This window comes from Mesoplodon densirostris, chromosome 1 (assembly GCF_025265405.1).
Source record: "Mesoplodon densirostris isolate mMesDen1 chromosome 1, mMesDen1 primary haplotype, whole genome shotgun sequence".
Taxonomy (NCBI): Eukaryota; Metazoa; Chordata; class Mammalia; order Artiodactyla; family Ziphiidae; genus Mesoplodon; species Mesoplodon densirostris.
Window position 1 is genome coordinate 204,842,824 of NC_082661.1, and position 23,267 is coordinate 204,866,090.

Consider the following 23,267-nt stretch of genomic DNA (forward strand, 5'->3'; position numbering starts at 1 on the left):
CATATCACATCTTGATGTTGTTTACCTTCTGCCCAGGACGCATACGAACTGGTCTCCAGGTGACTTTAGGAGTTAGATCTCAGGAATCAAGACTAATCAGGGGATAGGCCATCTCACAAAGCAGACAAGGTGAGGTTGCTGGATGCACACGTGAGATTTAGGAGCCAAGCTTAGGGAAACCCAAGGAATATAAAGATGGCTTTAAGTTTCCAGCTAATGCAAACTGCTATAATTTGAATATAACTTGTGCGGTTGCAAAGTTGCCAATATTGAGTGCTGCAGCATTTAACATCAGGGAAATGCGACTCAGGCACAGATGGGTCCTCAGGCTTCAAGGGAACAAATCCTTAAATTTAAATAACTGAGAATAATTGCATCGTTTTGTTTCAAGTTGTAAGGAATATATCACATTCTCTCAAATAGAGGTCTTTGTCTCCTATAACTACACCTTCTAGAAGAGTGGTGCAAAAAACACTGAAGCATAAACATTAAAAATAAATTAAATCAAAACATTGTATTCACTGGGTTGAAACCCAATCCATGTCAAGAGTTCTCTAAACATGTTGTTGAAAACCAGTGTATCACCTGTAGGGTCCTTTCTTCCAAGTGGCCACCTCTTCCTGTGAATCATTTCAGCATTGCCTCTGTGACAATGTTTTCAAAGCATCTTCCAATTCCCCAACTTCTATGAACTTTGCCACCATAGGAGTGAAGAATAAGCAAGAAGGAGGAGAAACTTGCTGACAGTTATTTGGAATCAGCAACAACAGGAAAGGGAAATATGCCATATGAAAATATGAATGACCTAGAATAAAATGAGCTATTTTGAACTCTGCCATGGTGTGGTGAAGATTCCCAGCATGTTAGGCAAGATAAGAATTCACCTTGCTTAATGACACAGCTCTGTTCTCAAGTCCTGTAAGGACTGTAACAGCAACAGTTTTCCCACTTCTCGAGGCAAACTAGAAGAAGGAACTCCTCTGCTTAAATGCCCCTCAGGATGTTTGCCTGAACAGAAAAACAGCTTAGAGACCCTGGATTCTCTCCTATGCCGACGTGTCCTTCTAGAGCCCAACTCAAGTGCTTGTCTGAACATCTCTGCCCTCTGAGAACCTAGATCCAGCTATAGGCACTGCCACGAGTAGAGGAGTGAGGTTGCCGAGTGGTAAGGAGAAGGCCTGTCCCACGACACTGCTCGCAACGAAGCTGTCAGGACCTCCCTCGGGCATCCCAGTCCATTCCTCTGCAGGCTGCACCACAGCGCTCTGTTCAATGCCAGGAGACTCAATGCAGGAAGAGCGTCAGAAAATCCAATTGGACTCATGAAGCCCAGCACCACACTGACATGGGCCCAGTGGTTTCTGGAGTGAAGAAGCCTGACTGCCTGCACATTCCCTCATGCCCCCATCCAAGTCCAGCAGTGGAGATGCTCGAGGTCCTCTTGCCTTGGTGAGGGGACGCAGGAGTCGACCAAGGAAAACTGTTTTATAAGATCAGATTTTTTGGGTGAAATTGATTCAGAAAAACATTGTTTCATACTATTTCAAGATCAGTTGTCTCACAGTGATAGAGTCATAGCTCAAAAGCATCATTTAAAAATACAATTAACTTAACATGAAAATATTTAATAAAAAACATGATTAACCTGAATCTACAAAAAATTTAAAGTTTCCTGTGTAAGATACTCAGAAAATGTTAGTCTAGTTCCATTTGTTCTCAAGACTCATAAACACACAAATCAAACCATTCTCACATTAAAAGATCCAGGTTTAAGAGCTGTAGAAAACTGTACAAATCCTGCTTAGGAGACCATGTCATGGTTTGTCAAAAAACGTTTTACCAAAAGGATAATACACAAGGAAACTGATGTTTTAACTGACCTCCTGTAAATATACTCTGAAATTCATATAAAATGCAACACAATCATATTTGGTTATTTTGTTTAGCTGACTTAAGTGTTGTCAAAAAATCACAGCAGGGTAACATGACTCCTGTATCAGGCTATCTTTTAAAAATTGAATTCATGTCTAAAGTAATACAGTCAGTGAAGCCTGTGCACGTTTGAATAGTGCATCTTATTAACAGTATCTTGATATTGTGGCCAAAAATAAGAATACACTCAAGATACCAACTGAATTCTCTTTGTCATCATCCATTCATATAACATAAATCTCTCATGGCTTGTTACCATTTGGGAAAAAAAAGTCTGCAAAATGTCAGTGTCACCAAAATGTAACAATGGCCCATAATTTGGAAAAAAATAAGATTGGTATAATCAGCTTATTTTCAATTGTTAACTATATATTCAGGTATAAATATACTCCATGCAAAATGATCCAATGAATAAAATATTATAATAAAGCAGTATTAGGAACACAGTCCTTTATGGTATCTTCACCTTTCTTTCCTGGTTGACAACCAATTGGAGTTTACATATCATAGCTGTAAAAGCATATTAAAAACTCAATGCACTCTCATGCATTTCTACTGAATTTTTAAATGCAGAACATTTTGAAGAAGGTGGGAGTGACATGGGTTCCTCTGCACAGATTTCCAGAGAATTCTGCAAAGGTAAGAAGAAGACTGGAGAAGAAGAAGACAAAGCAGAGACATCCCGTGGAAGGGCTGGAGGGAGCTGACTGAGGAAGCCCAGGCATCCTTAATGCCTAAAGTTATGGGGAAAGAACTTAGAAGAGTGTTTAGAGAAATGAATTACAGCACACAGTAACCCAGATATCACAGAAAGGTCAATACCTGAGAAAGTCTTCTGAAACAGGAGTACTTGGCAGTAATGGTACTGTATACAACCCAATGATTGCCTGCAAAACCCTGGCTAGAGAAAGAGAAAAATTCAGCAAGTAATGTAGACTACCATCTGCCAAAGAGAACTGTCAGAGCAAAGGCAACTGTCCCACTAAGATGACTCAGAATTCCCATTAACCTGTAATGATGACATGGGTTATTATCAAATAGTCCACTGTCTTAGTCTTCTTAGGCTACCATCACAAAATGATATAAACTGGGTGGATTTAGCAACAGACATTCATTTCTCACAGTTCAAGAGGCTGGAATTCTGAGATCAGGGTATCAGCGTGGTCAGTTTCTGGTGAGGACCCTCATCCTGGCTTGCAGATGGCCAACTTCTCTCTGTCACCATATGGCCCTTCCTCAGGGTGTGCGCGTAGGAAAAGAGAGACATCTCTGTCTTTCCCTTTTTATAAGGCCATTAATCCCACCATGAAGACCCCACTCTCATGACCTGATCTAACTCTAAATTAATTCTTTCCAAAGTCCCCACTTCCAAATACCACCATATTGCAGTATGATGAGCTTCAACACATGAATTTTAGGGGGACAAAAATATTCAGTCCATACACCCTCTTCTGTTTGCTGAACCGAGTACTTATTGACTAAAATTAAATCAGTGAAACCAACATACTAGAATGCAGTTATTTTTAGTTTGTAGTTCATGCAAGCTATTTAAAACTTTTATTTGGACACTGCTAGTGTAAATGCTGTTATCCATTTTAGAGAATTTTAGGACTCCAAATAAAAATCCCTACTGTAAGTAAAAATGTTTAATTGAATTAAACAGTATTTTTAAAATTCTTATTGATAGCAATTTTGTAGGGACCCTTGTCAGGCATGTATAATTGCATTAAACTACTACACAGAAGCTAGATTTATGTCATATTTTAATAAATCTCTGCCTTTGAAAATACATGTATTGCCAGAACATTTCTTAAAGCTCTGTAATGTCTTTATAGTAGGCTTTCAAACTGTAATTTTAAAAAGTCTATGAGTATTTATGGCTCAACTTAATTATGCCTGACCAATTGGAGCACACAAATAAAAAACAAAACTTTTTTAAACTATTAACTACTTTAAAACAAAACTTTTAAACACAATTTTTCAAACAAAATAATAACTTTAAGACAAAATAATTCTAAACTATTCATTAAGATTAGTGTCAGCTGTGAATAACAGAAGATTCAAAATACAATAACCTTAACAGGTCATAAGTTTAATTCCCCCTCTTGTTTAAGTCTGGATTTTCAATTTCAGGGTGGGCAAAGCAGTCCTACAAAGCCAACAAAACAGCTCTACAAAGACCTCAGACACACATCTGACTTTCTCTTCCCATTTCTAGGTGTGGCCCTCAGGAACACAGTCCAAATGGAGCACCAGCCCCCATGTCCATGTCCATGTTGGGAAGGTAGAATTTTCCCTTCTTCCCTTCTAGGTTATTTTCTGGCCTAACAAGTAAATTGACTTAAGGCATATTAACAGGAGAAAATAACAAATTTAAGTATGTACAAATGGGAGTCCTCCATGCCAACCACTCAGGCAGCTGAGGTTTATACAACATCCTGAGCTAAGGAAAAGTGGGCAGGGGTCTGGGGCTTCAAAGGGGAGGAAGATAATTCACAGGAAGATGAGAAGAGCAAATATTTGGTTAACAGATGTTTGCTATGCCAGGCAGGTAGGCCTTCCTGATATAAGAAGTTATCTCTAGGGCTTCCCTGGTGGCGCAGTGGATGAGAATCTGCCTGCCAATGCAGGGGGCACAGGTTCGAGCCCTGGTCTGGGAGGATCCCACATACCACGGACCAATTAGGCCCGTGAGCCACAACTACTGAGCTTACGCCTCTGGAGCCTGTGCTCCGCAACAAGAGAGGCCACGATAGTGAGAGGCCCGCGCACCGCGATGAAGAGCGGCCCCTGCTTGCCACAACTAGAGAAAGCCCTCACACAGAAACGAAGACCCAACACAGCAAAAATAAATAAAGCAAACTGTCAACAAGTAAAAATAAATAAACACTATTAAAAAAAAAAAGAAGTTATCTCTAGTAATAGCTCTCTTCCTGGTCCAGGCCCCCTGTTTAAATTCTTTTAGGCAGCTAAGAAGGAGGTAAAAATCTCTTCCCGAGACTTCTGGGCTCCAGTTCTCTTCAATTTGAAATATCCACATGCCAAAGTGGCACATTCTGGGGCAGCCTGCCCTAAACTCCTCATTTCAAACCACAGGATGGAAAAAGGGAGACACAGGGCAAAAAGTCTCCTCCAGTGTTTCCGAGAGGATGCCATGGACCACATCCTTTTACACCCCACTGGCTAGAACCCACTCATCAGGCTGCACCTAAGAAACACAAGATGATGAAAAATGTACTCTTTATTCTTTTTTTTTTTTTTTTTTTTTTTTTTCCTTTTTGCGTTATGTGGGCCTCTCACTGTTGTGGCCCCTCCCGCCGCGGAGCACAGGCTCCGGACGCGCAGGCCCAGCGGCCATGGCTCACGGGCCCAGCCGCTCCGCGGCATACGGGATCCTCCCAGACCGGGGCACGAACCCGTATCCCCTGCATCGGCAGGCGGACTCTCAACCACCGCGCCACCAGGGAGGCCCTGTACTCTTTATTCTTAAAGGCCATATGCCTTGATAAAAATTTTATTTCTATGGAAGGAAACAAGAGGATTAAAGGACTAGATTAGAATGACTTTTCCTGTATTTCCAAGTGCATATTTTGTCTTTTTGATAAGCCTGTCATTTCCTCACTCTGAACTGCAGTCTTACGCATAAATAGGAACATCAGATTGCTGAGCTGGACAAAGAAGTAGCACAAGAAATAAAAAAGATAAAATTAGTCTGACATCCTGTTTTAAACCAAACAGCTCAATTGGCAGATTTTTCCTGAGGGGAAGTGGGATGAGAGCTGAGGCTGAATTACCTTTCATCTGTGGAAACCTTGGACTTTGCTTTGAGCACAGATTTGGCTGTCTATAACAAGTTCTGAAACCACATTCCATTATTCTATCTCCCGGATCCGGATCCTCCCACCAGCAAACACTGTCCTTCTGGAGATCAGCATTGTGGTGAGCATAGAAAGATAATTTTCAAGTGTGAGACCCCCGAGGGATAGAACCTTGGGGGTCTCTCAGATGCAGAATCAAAGTTATGGCTTAAAGAGCAGACAATTTCAGCTAAGCAGCTAATCAAATTTTGGGGTTTTTTTTAAACTGAAGTATAGTTGATTTACAATGTTGTGTTAGTTTCAGGTGTACAGCATAGTGATTCAGTTATACACACACACACACACACACACACACACACATATTCTTTTTCAAATTCTTTTCCCTTATAGGTTATTACAAGAAATTGAGTAGAGTTTCCTGTGCTATACAGTAGGTCCTTGTTGTTTATCTATTTTATATATGGTAGTGTGTATATGCAAATCCCAATCTCCTGATTTATTCCTCCCCCCTCTTCCCCTTTAATAACTGTAAGTTTGTTTTCTATGTCTGTGGATCTATTTCTGGTTTGTATGTAAGTTCATTTGTATCTTTTTTTTTAGATTCTACATATAAGTGATATCATATGATATTTGTCTTTCTATGTCTGGTTTACTTCACTTAGTATGACAATCTCCAGGTCCATCTATGTTGCTGCAAATGATATTATTTTATTCTTTTTTATGGCTGCATAATATTCCATTGTATATATATATATATATATATATATATATATATATATATATATATATATATATATATATATACACACTACATCTTCTTTATCCATTCACCTGTCAATGGACACTTAGGTTGTTTCCATGTCTTGGCTATTGTAAATAGTGCTACAGTGAAACTTGGGGGTGCATTTTTTTAAAAATTCTGGTTTCTTCCAGATATGCCCAGAAGTGGGGTTCCTTAAAAAACTAATCAACTATTTTTAAATTGAAGTCAGAGGCCAAAGTCTATCACCCCTGGGATAATTATCAAAACCATTCACCAGTTTCTCTCTCTTTCTGATGTGCACCATAACTTTACCATTGATTTTCAAAGCATTTTTAAAGTTCTGGGGAAAACATTCTTTCTTTGATATGATATGGAATTTCCAAGCATTCAGCCCTAAATCTGTAAGAATTCTTTTTATCCGTTTTTAATTAAGCCTCAGTAATGACTACTATAGAGTGTCCATTTGCAGCAACAAATATCATTAATATGTCACGACACCTCGGTAGGACTGAAGTGGAACTAGATATGTGTAGGGAATTTCCTCTTCTCCTTCTGCTACAGAAAAGAGCCGGAGGGGCTACTTCCCCATCATAACTGTGAGATGAGCATCAGAACCTACCATCTGAATTTAACAACATTAAACTCCACTTCCTAAGTATATTCAAAGAAAGCCTGATAGGAAAGAGAAGATACATGGACCCAAGAAAGGCAGTCTAACAATACAGAATCTGTACTGGGGCAAGTATTTAGACAACAAAATAGGTTCTAGCCATGAATGAGCAAATTAAATATTTTCTGGAATGACTGAAAACTTTATCTATGATAATCTCAAAGATTAATTGGCAAAGTGGAAGAGTTTTACCAACTCAAAAACAAAACATAAATTTGAGATGTAGGGAAAAAAAAAACCTCCCATAAAACAGGAAACATACAATAGAAAAGGTATTCAAATTCCTTAAGTCAAGTATATGGTTTCACTTGCACTAATAAAGCAATTGGGATCCAGAAGGGTAAGATTTGTTAGAAAGATGATAAAACTTACTACCTGTGTATATTTTACTTCACCCCAGATGAAATATTTATTTCCTTTTAAAGTCATACATGCTATCCATAATCTCATGAATCTATTGAATTATTTAGTGAGCATTCAAAATATTCCAGCATGAACCCTGACACACCTTAGCCTTCTGTTTATTTTCCAACCATTGTCATAGATATCTTTTATCATAATCACAAATATATATCAATTCTTTCTTTATCTACAAAACTCAACAGGCATATGAAGTTGAATAAAATAGATTTTCCTTTTAATTGTTTAATCAGGTTTCACACATTAAATTATTTTGCTATTTTCACCTAAATCAATGCTCTTCATCTCTTTATGATATCAATAGCATTACTCAATGTATTAAAATATACTGAGACAATCTTGAAGTTTTATAATTTGACATTATTTCTATGAGAAACCAATATAAACTACTGAACCATGCTTTGCAGGGACCTGAGGTTCTAATAGTTGTGACCTCATGAAAATGTAATACCAGGTTGGTAATACTTTGGGCTTTTTCCTCAGGCAATTTAAAATGAGAACATTTATTTTTATTCTCCCGCTGGGTCCAGAATAGCATTAGGTAAATAGCTGTAACTTCTTCTCTCTTATTCTGATGGGGGCTGACGGTGACTACTTATCTCCCAAGCTTTACTAGAAGCTAATGAGGTTATGAAGTCTCAATCATCAACACCTTCCAGTCAGGTAAATCCACCTGATGTGCTCTGAGGAGTCATGGGTTGGGCGAGAAAGAAAATTGTACCTCAGGAACAACCAAGCAAGCAATCACTTCTCACCAGAGCAACCACCTTGAAGTAACAATGTAAGCAGGTTTCCTTCCAGAAATAAAAAAGATAAAGCCAAACATAATTTTCCTACAAAAGAAAGGCATTTGAAAATAACTTATTCAACTTTTGCTTTTATTACTTTTTATCATTTTTAAACTGATGATGATCAAAAAATATATACCTACTTCAAATGATTCTTAAAAGAATCAAGTAAAATAAAATGTTAGTTATTTATGATAAAGTACTATGCAAATGTTAAATTAATGTTATTGAATTAGAATAAGATAATAGGAGCTTTTTTGCCCACATAATGAACATAGTAAGCAGTTGATGTATTTTCAAATGATTTGGTGGCAAAAGAGTCCAATTTGGGTGCTTCCTTGAAAGTCTTCTTGGTCCTCACTTTTAGAAGATCATCCATGCTCTGGTAATATTCTTCATAACCAGCTAGAAATATTCCCACTAGACTATCCCTTATGTATACTTGTACTGTTTCCTCTGTTTGTATTTGGGTTCCCAGGCCATATGAAAGCTTCTCAAAATCAAGAAACATTCATTCCCGTATCATTTGACTGCACAGTATGCACAAAATCAATTCACATTCTGCCAGTAAAAGCTGCTGCACCACAGACTTCTTTAATCATATATCTTTATTCCCAAATCCAAACAGCGTAGCAAAAATATAACCAAGCTGTAAAATATTGCCCCCTTATTCAGCCCTGTTGTATTATTGGTTTCTATTTGTGCAGTCTTGATTCATAGCAAAAGAGAATGTATGTTGTTTCCAGAGCAGTAATGTGTTTCCCTGTACAAAAAGACACTCTTTGGGAATTAAAAATGGCTCTTCATAATGGAGAGACAGTTTTTAAACCAACATATTACAATGCTATTTGTAGAACACTCACTCCAATAATAATCCATAACTTTAGGCTATAGAGAACAGTCAGGGAATAGGACAGATGGATTCTCTTTCTTCCTACTTCTATTCCTATTTTCCATGTAATTTTAATGGCCTATTTATGACATAGATTGTGTCTAGATAGCTTTTCAGGGAACTAACAGAGACCCTGGCCTCTTCAGTCCACATTGACTTTACTTCAGCTCTCATCATCACATTCAAGGTCACTTATCACATTATCTCATTAGACATTTATGATTTATTAATATATATTATGCATGTACATTTAATATAAATATGTAGTGTTTATTATTCATAGCCTGATTCTCCAACTGGATTCTGTTTATTTAAGTAAAAATGGATTCTGGGACCTATAGTAATTATCTTCACAAAGGAGATACTCAGCAAATATTTGTTGGTAAAAGTCATGATGCTGACAATATGTTTAAAAACAAAAAGAAATATCAAATTTAATCAAAATAACAGACTAATACAGTCCATCCATTTTCTACATAAATTTAGAATCAACATAAAAATGACATCTGCACACTTCAGCTTCCTTGAAAATCCTGTTATTAATTTTCTCCTTAATTAAAAATAAAAAGCACACACCATGCCACTCTACTTACAACTCTTTCAGAAGACTACAAAATTTTGACCTTTCTACCTTGAGTAAATATTAACCAAAAGAATCTTAATCAAAGACAAAATACTTATCGATTATATTGAATTTATATTGAAATTTATTATACTGAAGTTAAATATCAGCTGCTATAATCCTGTTCCCATTCTGTTATTATCAGTAATTTAGTGTCTAAGAAGCAAATTCTGACACTAAAAAAGACACTATTTCTTTTTCTGTTCCCTCTGTTTCCCTTAGAGTGACAAGTGTAATAGATTAGAAAGTAGTTGATGCCATCAAATTATCCTCAAGCAAAGGAGTCTGTGAGCAGACAAACCCTCATGAGAAGGCTTTATGACCTAGAAGGCCCCTGAGGTCTCATGTCTTCCATATACAGCCACACATAAGATAACAGACCTATGACTTACTTCTAGCCAGCAGTCATGTGTTACCACATCACAAATTTTACCATTACAGATTAATTTATTTAGCTTATCCATTGTCTTTTCCAGAAAAACAAATTAAGGTATACTGTTATTTCTTTTATTTTTTTCAAAGAGTGTCAACTTTATGCCCTTCATGTGATCCTCAAAACAAGTGAATTCACCCTTAACTGTCGCACTGGAGACCTGCACACTTGGCCTAGTTTACAGAGTAAAGCATCCAACTGTCCATTGATGGAACATTATAAAAACCCAGCTATGAACAGTAGAGTTATTTAGAAGACTCAAAACCTACATAGGCTCAATTATTTTCAGGCTCAAGCTGAGCCATGAAAAACTTAACTGGACCTTGTTATATTGGCCTCTACAGAATTACTGTCCTGTAAATTATGTGTTTAAAATAGGCTCTGGATTTCGTTAGGAAATAAATACTAAAAACAGCCTATCAGAGCTGATATCTTCATTTGTTGAAAATTTTTTGATGACTTATCTACGTTTCCTTCACATAAACTCCCATTAAAAAGCAAACCAAACAAAAACACATTATTTTAGGATAAATACTAGGAGGGGTTTTGTTTCCCTTGAAGAATGGTACACATTTTATTCAAAGACATGGAGAACTTTGTAAACAGTCTTTTTTTTCTTACTGCTTTAAAACTTCCTGGAGGATGATCAAAGCCAAATTCTCAGAGCGCCAGTGACACCTGTATGAAGCCTTATGTAGCAAGTAAAAATGCATTCCATTTTTCTTCCGTGTCATCTTGACAATCCCTTCTACTTTATATTTTCTGTGTTTTTTTCCACTGCATATATTATCAGTAAAATGTATAATACCTCATATTCTCTGTAGAAGAGGTATTATACATTTTAAAACTAGAGGAAATAGAATTACTCATTTCTTAGTAGGAATTATGTGGCTACTTTTTGGTTTTTTCTCTATAAGGATTCAGCATGTGCAGAAATCAGGAAGCAGAGAAGCTGTGAATGCAAGAAAGGAACTTGGAGAAAACATCTTCTAAGATGGCCCCTACTGATGCCCCTCACCCCCTGGCATTATACCCGTGTAATATCCTCTCTTGAGTGTTGTGGGACCTACGACTTGCTACTAAGCAACAGAGGTATGTCAGAGATGGAGGGGTACCATGTCTGTGGTTAAGTTACACAAGACAGTGACCTCTGCCTTGCTAGCAGGCTCTCTCTCCCTTACTGTTTTGAAGAGGCAATTTGCCATGTTGAAGACATCTAGTTAGAAAGGAACTGAAGGTGGTCTCCAGCTAGGAGCCATCAGGAATTCAGGCCCTCAGTCTCACAGTCGTCAAGAAACCAGATCCTACCAGCAGCCCTGAAAGTAAGCAAGACTGCAGACCCATCCCCAGTCCAGGATTCAGATGAGAACTTAACCCTGCTCGACACCTTGGTGGTGGCCTCCTTGGCCCCCTGGGGCAGAGGAGCCAGCTGCCCCATGCCCACGTTCTTAATCCACAGAAACTGTGGGACAGGAATGTGTGTTGCTTTTAGCCAATAAGTTTATGGTCATTTGGTATGCTGCAATAAATGACTAATAGAGAGAAACACTCAGAGTTTACTTATTTTGTAATTTAACCTAGAACTCATATTGCCTTATGGTTATGTTAACACATTAGGAAATGTGCTCAGCTGCCTACCAAGTGGGTAACATACCTTTGTCTTTATTTTTTTCTATCAGTCAGATAGGTATTATACATTATTATTTTATCCATTTCTTTATGTCAATAATTGTAAGATTATTCCTTTTTTTACCATTTGTAAGGCTATTCCATTTAGTGGATTAACATTTTAAAAATGATGTTTATAAATAAGCTATCTTCCAGATGTCAATAGGATCTTTGCATGCCTGGGTAAAAAGGAGATAATAACCATTACCCAGTAGTCAGAGACCTGAAGGGTTAAATGGAAATGAATATGAAATTTATTGAAAACATGCTTTCTACCCTCTACTTTCACAGACTTTCCATAAAGCAAATCAGAAATTTTCTCCAGTTTCTTTTGAATGAAGAGAGTCTCCTGGGTAAATAATTATATTTTCTTAATGATTAATAAAAATCTTTGAGTCCTAATTTGATCACTGGAATTTTTTTTCAACTTTGCAACATAACTGAAGTATGCATATTGTCAAATCCCTAGAAGGTTAGTTATTTTATTATCCAATGCTGTTTATCATATATAATATACTGTCAAAAATATTTCTATAATGTTTTCCCCAGAAGCAGCCTAGGCTTCATAAATGTTATTCATTCCAGTTAGCCCCCTGCATGTCACAGGAATACTACTTTTTATCTATTCTTACTATTTTACCACTTTTCTTATTCCCTGGTCCTTTTGTAACAGACCTCAGATTGCAATGCAGTTAAAATTAATGACTTAGCCAAATATGGTAGGAGTTTGACTCTGTTTCTTTGCTCTCCTTTTCAGCCTCTGTGGGAGATTTGATAACTTCTGTGCTCTAGAAACTTCTAACTGAACATGAAGAAAGTTGGTAAATCACTGTACTGCAGCAACAACCAGTACTGCAGTAAACAGTCCAGCGTTTACTATGCCTAATGATCCTAAAGTACATTCAATATATGCTTTTCATCTGAAATCTTTTTTTAATTATTTTTTTCCTTGAATTCAGTTTTTTTTTATTTTTTTAAATTTTTAAAAATATCTTTATTGGAGTATAATTGCTTTACAATGTTGTGTTAGTTTCTGCTTTATAACAGAGTGAATCATCTATACATATACATATATCCCCATATCCACTCCCTCTTGCATCTCCCTCCCACCCTCCCTATCCCACCCCTCTAGGTGGTCACAAAGTACCAAGCTGGCATTGTTCAAGGCACATTTATTGGTATTTGGAATGAGCTTGCACAAATCCCCTGCACTCCATTTCAGACTTTACTTCACTTCTTTTCTCTTTATGTAGATCAGTGCAAAAACCTAGAAGATGTTACTAGGAGTAAACACTCTAGATATAGGATTTGCAGGATTTTAATATGGGCACCTGCTGGTCATATAATTGAGATGATCTACACTGAAGTAGAAACGGGTTTACAAATTACTTATTTTTTTTTGTAGTTCCAAACTTCATATGCATATATATCTATATCATTAGTTTGACAGCTAACAATTGCTGCTACATATTATTTAAATCCTGCCACTTTCATAAAAATTCTGAATTTACTTGAAAGCTATCATGCAACCAAATAATAATAAAATAGAAATATATATATTAGATAGGTTGAATATACTCACTAAACCCTCATGGAGACCTTCCCTGGAGGTCCATCCAGCCCCCTGTCCTCCAGGTTTTCTCTATTACAGCACCTATAAGTTTCTTTCCTAGCACTTTTCTTTTTTGTTTTTGTTTTTTTTTTTTTTTTGGCTGCATCGTGCGGCTTGGGAAATCCTATTTTTTCATCCCATTATTCAATATAAAACCAAAGTAAATCAACTGTTACTGCACAAATTTGACTTACATAAAAGCAATATATGCTAACAAACAACTATACCAACTTTCTTTCTATATGTCTATAGCAAATAATACTTTGTATTGTTGATGGAAGTTTTTGAACGAGTGATTACATCATGTTGAACTTGGAGATCCCCAAAATCCGATTAAGCAATGAAAAAGTCCACTGTCATGTTATCTAAGTCAGTCAGGGACTTAAATAATCAGAAAAGGTCTAGCTTTATCTTTTTTTAAATTAATGGGTAGGCAGAAGTAAAGACTTTTTCTTCTGGATTTTTCAGTCAGTGAAAGCTAAAAAGCTTTCCCCCCTTTTTATAACCACAATAAAAATTGTGTTTATAATCTATCTAGTTAAAACGCCAGACAATATTATATCTTTCTCAAAATGGGTAGATGTGAGAAACTTGAGAATTGTTCAATTATATTCAATTTAAAAAAACATAAACACTAAGCAATTAATTTAACTGAATGCCAATTAAAATATGGGCATGAAAGGAGGGTGATATGAATTGTTCACCCAAATATTGAATCACCTGGTTAACCACTACAATAATGAATATTACTACTATGACTTTGATGAAAGCCCATGAACTTGAGAGTTGGAACAGCTCCTTCTGGCATTTAATCACACAAGAAGAGGCAGTGCAGTGTTGTGATGAAGAGTGTAAGGTCTGGGGCCACAGTGTCTAGTTCTGACCTCTGGCTTCTCCACTAATTAGCTGTGTTATCTTGGATAATTTAATTAACCTCTCTGTTCCTCAGTTTACTCATCTGTAAAATGAGGATAATGTCAGTACCTTATGAAGCTGTTAAAGAAGGTCTTCACTTATAAAGCACTGAGAACAATGCTAAGTACAACAGTGATAATGATCATTTCTATTGCCTTGCTTTTTCCCTCAGCTTGAATGTCTTGCCTATTCCCAATGAAATCAAAACGCTTATATGTATAACATAAATATATTTTAAAATGTTTGTACCACCTCAGCATAAAGCAGCATAATAAAAACTCCTTGAACTGCATAAATACAATATTGTATATTATATGTCAATAGGATTTTTACTTGTAGAAATAATATAAGCATAGTTATAAAAATTATATCTAAGGATCTATCACATTAATAAATATATTGTTACTCATCTTTCTCTGAGTTAATTTTCTAGGGAATCTCACATCCAACACACACATACACACACACACACACACTCTCATAGCATCTTTGAGGCCACCTAGATAAAGGGAGAAAGAAGACTTTGGATCATGATTGGTTTGGCTTTAATACTATGATGATTCTACTCAATACCTGATACCTTTGATCTGAATATATTAAATACATGAGCTACTATGCTACAATTTTAAATTCATAAAATCTTAGTTTCATTTTTCAAAGAAAATTAGATTGACATTTGAAAACTGTAAGAGCTGTATGTTTAAGGCAATTTTATCTAAACAGATATGTTATTTGACTGTTAAATTTCGTTTGTATATTTCAATTACTTTGTCATGTCCAGTGTTTATATACTTCAACTTCTCTGGGGGTAGGGACAAGCACCAGTGAATAACTGGACCTCAAACATGTCTATTTTTCCCAACAGACTTGATGTTCTTCCTTCATTTTCTCAGGCAATAGGTTGCTATTTTAGAAAAGTAAAACAAATACACTAATTTTTAAGATTGTTCTTCCAAACCCCAAATATCTTAGTCCCAGAAAAGGTAATATTGAACAAAAGCGTTTGCTTTCCTGGTAAAACTATTTCAACAATAAATTTCTACTTACTAGGGAAAAATAACAGAATCCATCTGACAGTCATTGAATAGATAATGCAAAAAAATATCTTTCCCTTAGAAATTTCCCTCATTTAAATAGAAATAGAACTATGAAATTGTTCAGAACTCTTGGAAAATATAGCTCTTAAGTATTCCTTAAAGGAGAAATGAGAGTATTACCTGTGCTATTGTATTAAGGATACCATTTATATATAGTAATACTTCAGACATGTTCGGCCAGTATGATCCTTGACCAAAAATATAAAGAAGAGGTAGAAACTGTTTGCAGAAAACTCAGAATGGAAGCCTACATTTCACAAAAGAGATAAATTAGGATTACTTTTTCATATTACCAAGTGGTTTTTCAATTTGAAAGTAAATTTTCAGAGGTCTTTTATTAAATAATAACTGTTTGGTGCATGGGGGTGTTTTGGATTGTTTGCTTTCCAGACAGAGAAACAACCTCAAAGCTAAATGTTAGAAATCAACAAATAATACAGCTAAAGCATCACTAAGTTTTCATGTAAGTCAAGTAAAAAAATATGATTCCATTTAGAAAACAATCAATTGACAAATATATTTGCAGAATACAACTATTATTTAAAGCAATGATGCATATAGACAAATTCCTTTCTACTCTGTTTTCTTCGTAAATTTGAAACATATTCTAGAAAAATCTAGCAACACATTTTTTTTTCAGTGGTGTCTTGATTTTTAAGTAATGAGTGTCTTGATTTTTAAGTAACGGGTGAATAAAACATGCAAACATATACAGTCTAAGTACTAATGATAGAAACTGAATTTCTCCCTAACAGGGCAAGTCTTTTCACCAGATTCGTTTCTAAACCTGAACAAAATGTCATCTCTATAACTCTCTTGAGCATATGCCGTACTAAAAAACAGATGCCTTGATACTAAAAATACATTTAGAAACTGAGAAATTTCTGAATTTAAAGGATGATACAGTAAAACATATCAGTCACAAAAATGACTTGTTCCTTTTGTGGGGGTCAGAGCAAAAAGGGAAATAAAGCATTTTTGTTAAGATACATAATCTCATCTTGTTTTATGTGGTGAAATTTTGTAAAACACCTAAAACAGTAGAAACTCAGTCACCATCACTACCAGTCTTTGAACTCTCCATCAGGAGGAAAAGGCAAAAGTGTGGAGAGAGGAAAGGTTCAATCATCTAATTCCCATACATAGACTCATTATCATAACAAAAAGTACCAGAGGAAAGAGTTCAAAATATAAGAGCCAGGTGATTGAAAATCTATGATTACAGCCCAATTCACTCTATTTTCTCCTTTTCTTTGACTTTCAAAAAATCCATTTTCTGTAGTTGGCCATTTGCCCCAAAAAGGATGGGGGAGGGATTCTTATAATTCTCAAAGAATTGTTGCAGTCCCTCTCATTCCTTCTGTAAAATGTGAGAATTTCCATTTCAGTTCTTTTCAGGATATGTTGAAACGATCCTTCCTTTTCTCCTGCACTTCAGTACTTAAAGGAGAAGTGTTTTAGGACTATAACATGTTTTCTTCCATCCCGATTCTCCCTGTGACTTCTGTCTTTCCTTCCCTTTTAATGGTGTGTGATTTATCTGGGGGTGGGATGGGGGCACGAGGGAGTGTTCTTTGTTAAAGTCTGTTTTCTCCCCAGGGCTTGACTGCCCTCTAGTGGCTCAGAACCAAAATTTGGAGGCTTCCACCATCTGGAAAGAAAAAGGCACCATTTTAAGGAATGTTCGTGCTGAATTATCACCGCGATTTTGTCTCACCAAGAGAAGACGTAATCTCTGTATTTAGCCATATTTTTTATGCTTTCTGCCTGAACCAGTTAAAAGTACTTGGATTCTTTTATGACATGGAGGATTCTTGACTCCTTTCCATTTTTCTTCCTTCCTACCCCTCTTTCCCTCCCTGTCTTCTTTCCTTCAACAGTCAATTTAATGAAAGGAGGACTTGTGTAGTGTGGATATTTAAGGTCCATAATGAGTTACAAAATTGCTTGGAGTCATTTCATATTCTCACCCACAAAATATTTCAACTGGAGTATTAAATCTAGACATTGGGTAGGATGAAGTAGGAGAATGCAACTCCCTGGGTAATTTTAAAGACCGTGAGTTATTCCTCTATAAGAAACTCATATTTTTATGTTGATCATTTCTATAGAGGTCATCAGAAAACTAAAGGGTAAGAACACACCCCATTTTACCAAAGAGAGACTCAGTTTAAGCCTCTTGTTGTGTGATTCCTTTTTTGTTCTCAAAGTGAATTGGTTTGTATGATAAACTATATAATCACCTGGTTAGCAGCTCTCAAATCTTACTACATAAATGCCTTAAGAGCAAACATAGTGCTTTCTTTTTTTTCCCCTCTGGGAATTATTAACAAGTAGCAAAAATACTAAAAACAAAGAGAAAAACAGAGGAGCAAACTCACCACCCATGGCCATTTAATTCATTTTTTTAATTGTTCTACAGTGAAATGCTCCTTACCCAAACATTCTGCAGTGTGAGGATAAAGGAACCCTAGAATTGACACTTTCACAATTTGTAACATAAATCCTTATCCTGTTATAAGCATTACAAACTTTCATCTATATAAATAAGAAACATAGATTCCTGTCTTCACACCCTTCTTTGTAATAGGCATGTTTGAAAAATAAGGGGGACAGGCAGGGCTAGAGCAAGTCAGGCTTTATAGGTTGTCCATGTTTCTGTAATTGCACCCATCTTGCTTTCTTTTCTTTTTTTAACAAAAGTTGTATTTTAATGGCATAGTTATGGAAAATATTCAGCATACTGCTTCCCACTTTAGAGCTTTTTAATCATGGCATTTCAAACTCCTACAATAAATTATGCTGACTTTATGGGTCTCCCTTCTTTTGTAAATCTACTGGTCACAAATTTTATTTCTTCGTTGTAATCATTTGATATCAAATTATTTTGTAGTGTGTTTATGACATGCTTATCAAATTGGCATTTAAATATCTGTTATAGCTTTATGAGGCAACATGGGACATGTGATGATTTATTTTACTATACTCCTATGAGAAGTTTCACTGCACCCAGCTTTCTAAGTTCAGTGGACTTGGCGCTTCCATGACAGCAGGACCGTTTCTCATTCAGGACCACGTCACCTGCTCCGAAGAACTGAGTACTCTCAGGTAATGAGAGTTTAAAGCAACATTGGGAAAATAGGCTCTAAGTATTTTGCCCCTTAGAGATGCCTGCGTGTTGGAATATCCCCCCAATGGCACAGCCATCTCTCCACGAGTGAGAAGGCCACACTTGTACAAACTCTGAGATGTTCACAAGAAGTTCCTTCAGTAGGAACCAGAAACCCACAGTAATGAAGAGGATCCCCTCTGGTCTCCACTGCAGGGTGGCCCATGTGACCTCAACCTGTGACTTCTGATGGTTTAGGCTCTTTCTGGCTTCTGAGAGTGAGTGCTGGCACCTACTGTTAGAGCCCGTGGTTCCAGCTATTTGCTTCCAATTATAAAGCCCTGTACACCCCGGTCTGCTCAGTCCCACTTGGGCTCTGTTTTTTCTCACCGACTCAGCACTTCTTAGTCCCACACTGCTAACCGGAAACTTCTAGAATCCCTGCCCTATTCAAGTCAGCCATGAAATGCCAGGAATGGGCTGCCTCAGCTTCATCCATTTAGGTCACTAAATCAAATGTCATCCCTTCCCTTTAGAGGGTATAAAGTATAACTGCTTTTAACTGCAGAGAGGAAGTCAATCCCCATTTAACACATCTTGCCTTTTGCCTTGCAGATTTTTGTTGACATGTAAGTGGAGCAATGACATTTGCTATTATAAGCACATTTAGTAGAAAAGAAAAAGAAGACAATGCAAATCAGAAGCTGAAAAACTGTAAGTCTGCAATCCAAATCCACTTTGCTTTGGGGGACAATTAATCAGTTAGAATGTAAAGGTCTTTGAATTCGGAATTGCCTGAAAGTGCGTGAACTGTTCATTATTTTCCAGTTGTCAATATTTGTGTGAGGAGGGAAAACAGGAAATGACGTTCTTACCAAATCAAACCTGACCAGGTTTGATACCTTCAGATAGACAAGTATGAACCATGACAGTCACCGAGCTGAAGGAAATGAAATTGGGTGAGTAGAGGAAAAAGCTCTTCATAAATCCAATAAATAAATCCATGGAAGAAATGGTAAGTGAGCCAAGATGAGTGTGTCAGGACTGATGTTTTTTAACCAAAAGAGACATAAATTTGTCTGAGATGTCCCTCAAGTTTTTCATCTTAACTGGTGTCAGCTTGTCATTAGGACAAATTGTTCTTACACTAATTATACTCTTACCCCTGGAACGGAATTTTTTAAGACATATTTTCTGCAGGGTTGAAAAATCAAGACTTAGAGATTAAATGAAAGCAACAGCTGTCTAACCTGCAAATGAGAGCAAAGACATATTTTCTGCAGGGTTGAAAAATCAAGACTTAGAGGTTAAATGAAAGCAACAGCTGTCTAACCTGTAAATGAGAGCACATTTTATAGCATTAAATTAAAGAAACAATACATTGATATGCAAGCAGTTATCCAATAAAACTTCTATTTAATGAATACATATCCACTTCTCTTTAAATATTTTATATATATATGTAGCTTTTCAAACTGTAAACTAATAATGCAGATAACATGGATCAACCAAGTCAAACAATGATTATTTTCAAACATCTTACTCTTTCTTCCTACCTTGGTTTCTAGAGCTGAGGCTGCTATCCTGCAGCCCTGATGGAAAGGACCAGAAACACTGGCTCTGACTCTGAATCCTGCAACAGAATCAGGCACCATCAGGATTCTCATTATTTGGGAAAAAAATTTTTAAGACTTCTATTTAATTTGCTCTGAGGAGACTTCTCACTGACTTGTCACTAAACTATCCTTTAATTATTAAATTTATTTTATTGAAGTATAATTGATTTACAATGCTGTGTTAATTTCTGCTGTACAGCATGGTGGTTCAGTTATACATGTATATGCTTTCTTTTCCATATTCTTTTCCATTATGGTTTATCACAGGATATTGAATATAGTTCCCTGTGCTCTACAGTAGGGCCTTGGTGGTTATCCATCTTATATATAATCGTTTACATCTGCTAACCCCAAAACCTCAATCCATCCCTTCCCCACGTCCCTCCCACTTGGCAATCACCAGTCTGTCCTCTATGTCTGTGAGTCTGTTTTTAAAGGACACCAGCTTCAGGGTAGATAATCAAAGTGAAATAGAATACCCCAAGCAGCAGAGATTAGTGTGAGAACTGGAAATCCAGGCATCAGCTGTGATCAGAGGCCCAATGGAGATAGCAGTTGGACCCCAGAGAATTCGGTGGGCAGAGGCTTTGGGGCTGTTCAACACAGCTACATATCCTCCATGGGGAGAGGACAAAACAGGAGCAAAGAAGCAAGAGCTGGGCAGGGTCTCTTCTGGCTCTCGAAGAAAATACAAAAGTAACTTAATTATCATATCTGAACAAAAGGTCAGGATTCATTCACGAGAAAGAGTCGATCATGTGCTTGGCCACAGAAGCCCCTCAAAGCCTTCAAGGACCAGGAGATGAAATGTGAACCACAGGAGCTAGGACTTGTGAATCATTTTATACACTTTGGAAATAATCAGTAATATGAAGCATACACCCTACTAATTAGAGGTGCAAACAACTAGAAATGGTAGTATTGGCATTAACTTGGTTTAGATTAGCTGATCATTTTATCAATGATCAATCATCCATTTTGTCTGTTAGAAAAGAGTCATCATTTTGAATTTTGGTTGTTTGTAATGCTGTGGGGTGGGTGGGAGACTTGAAGCTGGCATGTGATATTGTCACACACTCTTTCCTACAATGGTACTTTCTTGTAGATTGTTTTCCCACCCTCCCTTCCACAAAAGACTTCAGTGTTATCCATGTGGCAGAGATAGACTTGGGTCTACTTAAGCTCTGAGTGACTTAATGGACTCCTAGTGTGTGATGGGAAAGCTGATCAGTGGTGAATGGTTTTGACCTGCTTCTTGCTTTTCCACACGGGGTCTCAGGAAAGATCCCATTGATGCTGGGTCTCCTGCAGCCTGACAGAAAGCAAAGCACTAGAGACAGTGATGGGTGTTTTCTTCAGGGGGATGAAAATGGAAACTGCAATGCAAAGTGTGTAAAGTACTGTACCTGTACCTTCTGGTCTACCTGGCAGAAGATGAAACAAACAAGACAGGGAGTGGCACAGTGCAGTGGCTGTGTGCAGTGCTGTAACATAGGGGCAATAATGGGTCATCTGGGGATCACAGCTATAGCCCCTGACCCATATCTGAGGGCTCAGCAAAGATCCCCAGGGAAACAACATCTGAGCTAAGAAAGGGCACAGAAATGAAAGTCAATGACATAAAAAGCATTTGGGGACACCAAGTCAGGTGGAGAAATCTGTTTCCTGAAAGAGCTCCTAGGTCAGAGAAAGTACAGAGCATTTGGGAAACTTAAAGATGCAAGACACAAGGGCACACTCAGCTTTCCTCAATTACAGGAAATTTATTATAAGTATAAATGGAAAGTGAAAATTAAAGTGAACAAATATTCTCTTGTCACAGGGCTAGGTCACACACACACACACACAAATATATATATATATATATGGGACGGTTTAGAGGAAAACCTCATAGGGAATGAAATGCATTTGAACAAGAAAGATTTCTTGGGAGTTTAGCTGCACCCGTCTCTACTCAGGGTACTAGAACCACAACGATGACAAAGGCAAACATGGACTCCACCTCCATGGAGCTCACTTTCCATCAGTGAGCAGTCAAAAATAAATATCAATACATCACAGAAAAAGAAAAAAAATAACAAAAGAACCACCCACAAAGAGTATCAGGGCAGGCCAGAGATTTAAAGTAAGTGATGTGCCAATGGATGGATAGCTACTTGAGACTGGGTATTACTGAAGGACTCTCTTTTTAATCTTAAATTAAAAACTAAATGTCATGGTAAAACGAGGAGGAAGAACAACTTGGATAAAGGGACGGGGCACACAGAGGCCCGGCGACAGAAATACTCTTGGTGAGTCAGAGAGACGAGAAGGAGGCCATAGAGTGAGTCATGATTTTAATCTGTGTGACTGGAAGCCTTGAGAGGGCTTTTTGTATGAGTAAAATAATCAGATCTACATTTTCATGAAGATCACGTGGCAGCTGAATGGAGAAAGAATTGGGGTGGATGGGTAGCAGTAGAAGCAGAGATCTCATTGTCATGTGCAGTGGGAAGTTCCTGTGACTTAAAGGAGCATCAATGGAGAAGAAGAGAAAGGTTCTATTTCATGCTTGGGTCCGTTGAGCACAGGTGGTGGATGGGATGGAGGAAGAGGAAAGGAGGAAGAGTCCATGGGTTTAGAGTCAGGAAGCTGGAGTTGGGGGCACTTTTATCTGGGAGGCACAGTGGTGCAGGTGCCCCGTGCAGGGTGGGGAACGAGACCCTGCCCACCTTTGTCCAGGAGAGTAGCCTGAGCTGCTGGGTGTCTACCTTGAGCCACTCACAGCCATCAGTGTGGTGTCTGTGCAGCATGAACCCACAGTCGTGTTGCTTGAGAGTCTAGAATTTCACTCTTCTGATGATTCAGCAACTCCAAATCTGCTGCTCTTACATTCCTTTCAATGAGCTTCGTCCAACATCTCTGCTTTCCTT